The following is an 8,327-nucleotide window of genomic DNA, read 5'->3' as shown; positions in this document are numbered from 1 at the left end:
TATGGAGACATTACACAAGTGTCTCTACACACTGCACACATACAGTAATCTGTATACACCAGACTATATGGAGACATTACACAAGTGTCTCTACACACTGCACACATACAGTAATCTGTATACACCAGACTATATGGAGACATTACACAAGTATCTCTACACACTGCACACATACAGTAATCTGTATACACCAGACTATATGGAGACATTACACAAGTGTCTCTACACACTGCACACATACAGTAATCTGTATACACCAGACTATATGGAGACATTACACAAGTGTCTCTACACACTGCACACATACAGTAATCTGTATACACCAGACTATATGGAGACATTACACAAGTATCTCTACACACTGCACACATACAGTAATCTGTATACACCAGACTATATGGAGACATTACACAAGTGTCTCTACACACTGCACACATACAGTAATCTGTATACACCAGACTATATGGAGACATTACACAAGTGTCTCTACACACTGCACACATACAGTAATCTGTATACACCAGACTATATGGAGACATTACACAAGTGTCTCTACACACTGCACACATACAGTAATCTGTATATACCAGACTATATGGAGGCATTACACAAGTGTCTCTACACACTGCACACATACAGTAATCTGTAGACACCAGACTATATGGAGACATTACACAAGTATCTCTACACACTGCACATATACAGTAATCTGTATACACCAGACTATATGGAGACATTACACAAGTATCTCTACACACTGCACACATACAGTAATCTGTATACACCAGACTATATGGAGACATTACACAAGTATCTCTACACACTGCACACACACAGTAATCTGTATACACCAGACTATATGGAGGCATTACACAAGTATCTCTACACACTGCGCACATACAGTAATCTGTATACACCAGACTATATGGAGACATTACACAAGTATCTCTACACACTGCGCACATACAGTAATCTGTATACACCAGACTATATGGAGACATTACACAAGTGTCTCTACACACTGCGCACATACAGTAATCTGTATACACCAGACTATATGGAGGCATTACACAAGTATCTCTACACACTGCACACATACAGTAATCTGTATACAGCAGACTATATGGAGGCATTATACAAGTATCTCTACACACTGCACACATACAGTAATCTGTATACAGCAGACTATATGGAGGCATTACACAAGTATCTCTACACACTGCACACATACAGTAATCTGTATATACCAGACTATATGGAGACATTACACAAGTGTCTCTACACACTGCACACATACAGTAATCTGTATACACCAGACTATATGGAGACATTACACAAGTATCTCTACACACTGCACACATACAGTAATCTGTATATACCAGACTATATGGAGACATTACACAAGTGTCTCTACACACTGCACACATACAGTAATCTGTATACACCAGACTATATGGAGACATTACACAAGTATCTCTACACACTGCACACATACAGTAATCTGTATACACCAGACTATATGGAGACATTACACAAGTGTCTCTACACACTGCACACATACAGTAATCTGTATACACCAGACTATATGGAGGCATTATACAAGTATCTCTACACACTGCACACATACAGTAATCTGTATACACCAGACTATATGGAGACATTACACAAGTATCTCTACACACTGCGCACATACAGTAATCTGTATACACCAGACTATATGGAGACATTACACAAGTATCTCTACACACTGCACACATACAGTAATCTGTATACACCAGACTACATGGAGACATTACACAAGTGTCTCTACACACTGCACACATACAGTAATCTGTATACACCAGACTATATGGAGACATTACACAAGTATCTCTACACACTGCACACATACAGTAATCTGTATACACCAGACTATATGGAGACATTACACAAGTATCTCTACACACTGCACACATACAGTAATCTGTATACACCAGACTATATGGAGGCATTACACAAGTATCTCTACACACTGCACACATACAGTAATCTGTATACACCAGACTATATGGAGACATTACACAAGTATCTCTACACACTGCACACATACAGTAATCTGTATACACCAGACTATATGGAGGCATTACACAAGTATCTCTACACACTGCACACATACAGTAATCTGTATACACCAGACTATATGGAGACATTACACAAGTATCTCTACACACTGCACACATACAGTAATCTGTATACACCAGACTATATGGAGACATTACACAAGTATCTCTACACACTGCACACATACAGTAATCTGTATACACCAGACTATATGGAGACATTACACAAGTATCTCTACACACTGCACACATACAGTAATCTGTATACACCAGACTATATGGAGACATTACACAAGTATCTCTACACACTGCACACATACAGTAATCTGTATACACCAGACTACATGGAGACATTACACAAGTGTCTCTACACACTGCACACATACAGTAATCTGTATACACCAGACTATATGGAGACATTACACAAGTATCTCTACACACTGCGCACATACAGTAATCTGTATACACCAGACTATATGGAGGCATTACACAAGTATCTCTACACACTGCACACATACAGTAATCTGTATACACCAGACTATATGGAGACATTACACAAGTATCTCTACACACTGCACACATACAGTTATCTGTATACACCAGACTATATGGAGGCATTACACAAGTATCTCTACACACTGCACACACACAGTAATGTGTATACACCAGACTATATGGAGGCATTACACAAGTATCTCTACACACTGCACACATACAGTTATCTGTATACACCAGACTATATGGAGGCATTACACAAGTATCTCTACACACTGCACACATACAGTAATCTGTATACACCAGACTATATGGAGACATTACACAAGTATCTCTACACACTGCACACATACAGTAATGTGTATACACCAGACTATATGGAGACATTACACAAGTATCTCTACACACTGCGCACATACAGTAATCTGTATACACCAGACTATATGGAGACATTACACAAGTATCTCTACACACTGCACACATACAGTAATCTGTATACACCAGACTATATGGAGACATTACACAAGTATCTCTACACACTGCACACATACAGTAATCTGTATACACCAGACTATATGGAGACATTACACAAGTATCTCTACACACTGCACACATACAGTAATCTGTATACACCAGACTATATGGAGACATTACACAAGTGTCTCTACACACTGCACACATACAGTAATCTATATACACCAGACTATATGGAGACATTACACAAGTGTCTCTACACACTGCACACATACAGTAATCTGTATACACCAGACTACATGGAGACATTACACAAGTATCTCTACACACTGCACACATACAGTAATCTGTATACACCAGACTATATGGAGACATTACACAAGTATCTCTACACACTGCACACATACAGTAATCTGTATACACCAGACTATATGGAGGCATTACACAAGTGTCTCTACACACTGCACATATACAGTAATCTGTATACACCAGACTATATGGAGGCATTACACAAGTGTCTCTACACACTGCACATATACAGTAATCTGTATACACCAGACTATATGGAGACATTACACAAGTATCTCTACACACTGCACATATACAGTAATCTGTATACACCAGACTATATGGAGGCATTACACAAGTGTCTCTACACACTGCACACATACAGTAATCTGTATACACCAGACTATATGGAGACATTACACAAGTATCTCTACACACTGCACATATACAGTAATCTGTATACACCAGACTATATGGAGGCATTACACAAGTATCTCTACACACTGCACACATACAGTAATCTGTATACACCAGACTATATGGAGGCATTACACAAGTGTCTCTACACACTGCACATATACAGTAATCTGTATACACCAGACTATATGGAGGCATTACACAAGTGTCTCTACACACTGCACATATACAGTAATCTGTATACACCAGACTATATGGAGACATTACACAAGTATCTCTATACACTGCACACATACAGTAATCTGTATACACCAGACTATATGGAGGCATTACACAAGTATCTCTACACACTGCACACATACAGTAATCTGTATACACCAGACTATATGGAGGCATTACACAAGTGTCTCTACACACTGCACATATACAGTAATCTGTATACACCAGACTATATGGAGGCATTACACAAGTGTCTCTACACACTGCACATATACAGTAATCTGTATACACCAGACTATATGGAGACATTACACAAGTATCTCTACACACTGCACATATACAGTAATCTGTATACACCAGACTATATGGAGGCATTACACAAGTGTCTCTACACACTGCACACATACAGTAATCTGTATACACCAGACTATATGGAGGCATTACACAAGTATCTCTACACACTGCACACATACAGTAATCTGTATACACCAGACTATATGGAGACATTACACAAGTATCTCTACACACTGCACACATACAGTAATCTGTATACACCAGACTATATGGAGGCATTACACAAGTATCTCTACACACTGCACACATACAGTAATCTGTATACACCAGACTATATGGAGGCATTACACAAGTGTCTCTACACACTGCACACATACAGTAATCTGTATACACCAGACTATATGGAGACATTACACAAGTATCTCTACACACTGCACACATACAGTAATCTGTATACACCAGACTATATGGAGGCATTACACAAGTATCTCTATACACTGCACACATACAGTAATCTGTATACACCAGACTATATGGAGACATTACACAAGTGTCTCTACACACTGCACACATACAGTAATCTGTATACACCAGACTATATGGAGGCATTACACAAGTATCTCTATACACTGCACACATACAGTAATCTGTAGACACCAGACTATATGGAGACATTACACAAGTGTCTCTACACACTGCACACATACAGTAATCTGTATACACCAGACTATATGGAGACATTACACAAGTATCTCTACACACTGCACATATACAGTAATCTGTATACACCAGACTATATGGAGACATTACACAAGTATCTCTACACACTGCACACATACAGTAATCTGTATACACCAGACTATATGGAGGCATTACACAAGTATCTCTACACACTGCACACATACAGTAATCTGTATACACCAGACTATATGGAGACATTACACAAGTATCTCTACACACTGCACATATACAGTAATCTGTATACACCAGACTATATGGAGGCATTACACAAGTATCTCTACACACTGCACACATACAGTAATCTGTATACACCAGACTATATGGAGACATTACACAAGTATCTCTACACACTGCACACATACAGTAATCTGTATACACCAGACTATATGGAGACATTACACAAGTATCTCTACACACTGCACATATACAGTAATCTGTATACACCAGACTATATGGAGACATTACACAAGTATCTCTACACACTGCACACATACAGTAATCTGTATACACCAGACTATATGGAGACATTACACAAGTGTCTCTACACACTGCACACATACAGTAATCTGTATACACCAGACTATATGGAGACATTACACAAGTGTCTCTACACACTGCACATATACAGTAATCTGTATACACCAGACTATATGGAGGCATTACACAAGTATCTCTACACACTGCACATATACAGTAATCTGTATACACCAGACTATATGGAGACATTACACAAGTGTCTCTACACACTGCACACATACAGTAATCTGTATACACCAGACTATATGGAGACATTACACAAGTATCTCTACACACTGCACATATACAGTAATCTGTATACACCAGACTATATGGAGACATTACACAAGTATCTCTACAAACTGCGCACATACAGTAATCTGTATACACCAGACTATATGGAGGCATTACACAAGTATCTCTACACACTGCACACATACAGTAATCTGTATACACCAGACTATATGGAGGCATTACACAAGTATCTCTACACACTGCGCACATACAGTAATCTGTATATACCAGACTATATGGAGACATTACACAAGTGTCTCTACACACTGCACACATACAGTAATCTGTATAAACCAGACTATATGGAGGCATTACACAAGTGTCTCTACACACTGCACACATACAGTAATCTGTATACACCAGACTATATGGAGACATTACACAAGTATCTCTACACACTGCACACATACAGTAATCTGTATAAACCAGACTATATGGAGGCATTACACAAGTGTCTCTACACACTGCACACATACAGTAATCTGTATACACCAGACTATATGGAGACATTACACAAGTGTCTCTACACACTGCACACATACAGTAATCTGTATACACCAGACTATATGGAGACATTACACAAGTATCTCTACACACTGCACACATACAGTAATCTGTATACACCAGACTATATGGAGGCATTACACAAGTGTCTCTACACACTGCACACATACAGTAATCTGTATACACCAGACTATATGGAGGCATTACACAAGTATCTCTACACACTGCACACATACAGTAATCTGTATACACCAGACTATATGGAGACATTACACAAGTGTCTCTACACACTGCACACATACAGTAATCTGTATAAACCAGACTATATGGAGACATTACACAAGTGTCTCTACACACTGCACACATAGAGTAATCTGTATACACCAGACTATATGGAGACATTACACAAGTATCTCTACACACTGCACACATACAGTAATCTGTATACACCAGACTATATGGAGACATTACACAAGTATCTCTACACACTGCACACATACAGTAATCTGTATAAACCAGACTATATGGAGACATTACACAAGTGTCTCTACACACTGCACACATAGAGTAATCTGTATACACTAGACTATATGGAGACATTACACAAGTATCTCTACACACTGCACACATACAGTAATCTGTATACACCAGACTATATGGAGACATTACGCAAGTGTCTATACACACTGCACACATACAGTAATCTGTATACACCAGACTATATGGAGACATTACACAAGTGTCTATACACACTGCACACATACAGTAATCTGTATATACCAGACTATATGGAGACATTACACAAGTGTCTATACACACTGCACACATACAGTAATCTGTATACACCAGACTATATGGAGACATTACACAAGTGTCTATACACACTGCACACATACAGTAATCTGTATACACCAGACTATATGGAGACATTACGCAAGTGTCTCTACACACTGCACACATACAGTAATCTGTATACACCAGACTATATGGAGGCATTACACAAGTGTCTCTACACACTGCACACATACAGTAATCTGTATACACCAGACTATATGGAGACATTACACAAGTGTCTATACACACTGCACACATACAGTAATCTGTATACACCAGACTATATGGAGACATTACACAAGTATCTCTACACACTGCACACATACAGTAATCTGTATACACCAGACTATATGGAGACATTACGCAAGTGTCTCTACACACTGCACACATACAGTAATCTGTATAAACCAGACTATATGGAGACATTACGCAAGTGTCTCTACACACTGCACACATACAGTAATCTGTATATACCAGACTATATGGAGACATTACACAAGTGTCTATACACACTGCACACATACAGTAATCTGTATACACCAGACTATATGGAGACATTACACAAGTGTCTATACACACTGCACACATACAGTAATCTGTATATACCAGACTATATGGAGACATTACACAAGTATCTCTATACACTGCACACATACAGTTATCTGTATACACCAGACTATATGGAGACATTACACAAGTATCTCTACACACTGCACACATACAGTAATCTGTATACACCAGACTATATGGAGACATTACACAAGTATCTCTATACACTGCACACATACAGTAATCTGTATACACCAGACTATATGGAGACATTACACAAGTATCTCTATACACTGCACACATACAGTAATCTGTATACACCAGACTATATGGAGACATTACACAAGTATCTCTACACACTGCACACATACAGTAATCTGTATACACCAGACTATATGGAGACATTACACAAGTATCTCTATACACTGCACACATACAGTAATCTGTATATACCAGACTATATGGAGACATTACACAAGTATCTCTATACACTGCACACATACAGTTATCTGTATACACCAGACTATATGGAGACATTACACAAGTGTCTCTACACACTGCACACATACAGTAATCTGTATACACCAGACTATATGGAGACAT

Source organism: Phyllobates terribilis, unplaced genomic scaffold, assembly GCF_046119375.1.
Source record: "Phyllobates terribilis strain yellow unplaced genomic scaffold, ASM4611937v1 Scaffold_9__5_contigs__length_417890890, whole genome shotgun sequence".
Taxonomy (NCBI): Eukaryota; Metazoa; Chordata; class Amphibia; order Anura; family Dendrobatidae; genus Phyllobates; species Phyllobates terribilis.
The sequence above is the reverse complement of the archived record's forward strand: the minus strand, read 5'-3'. Positions refer to the sequence as shown.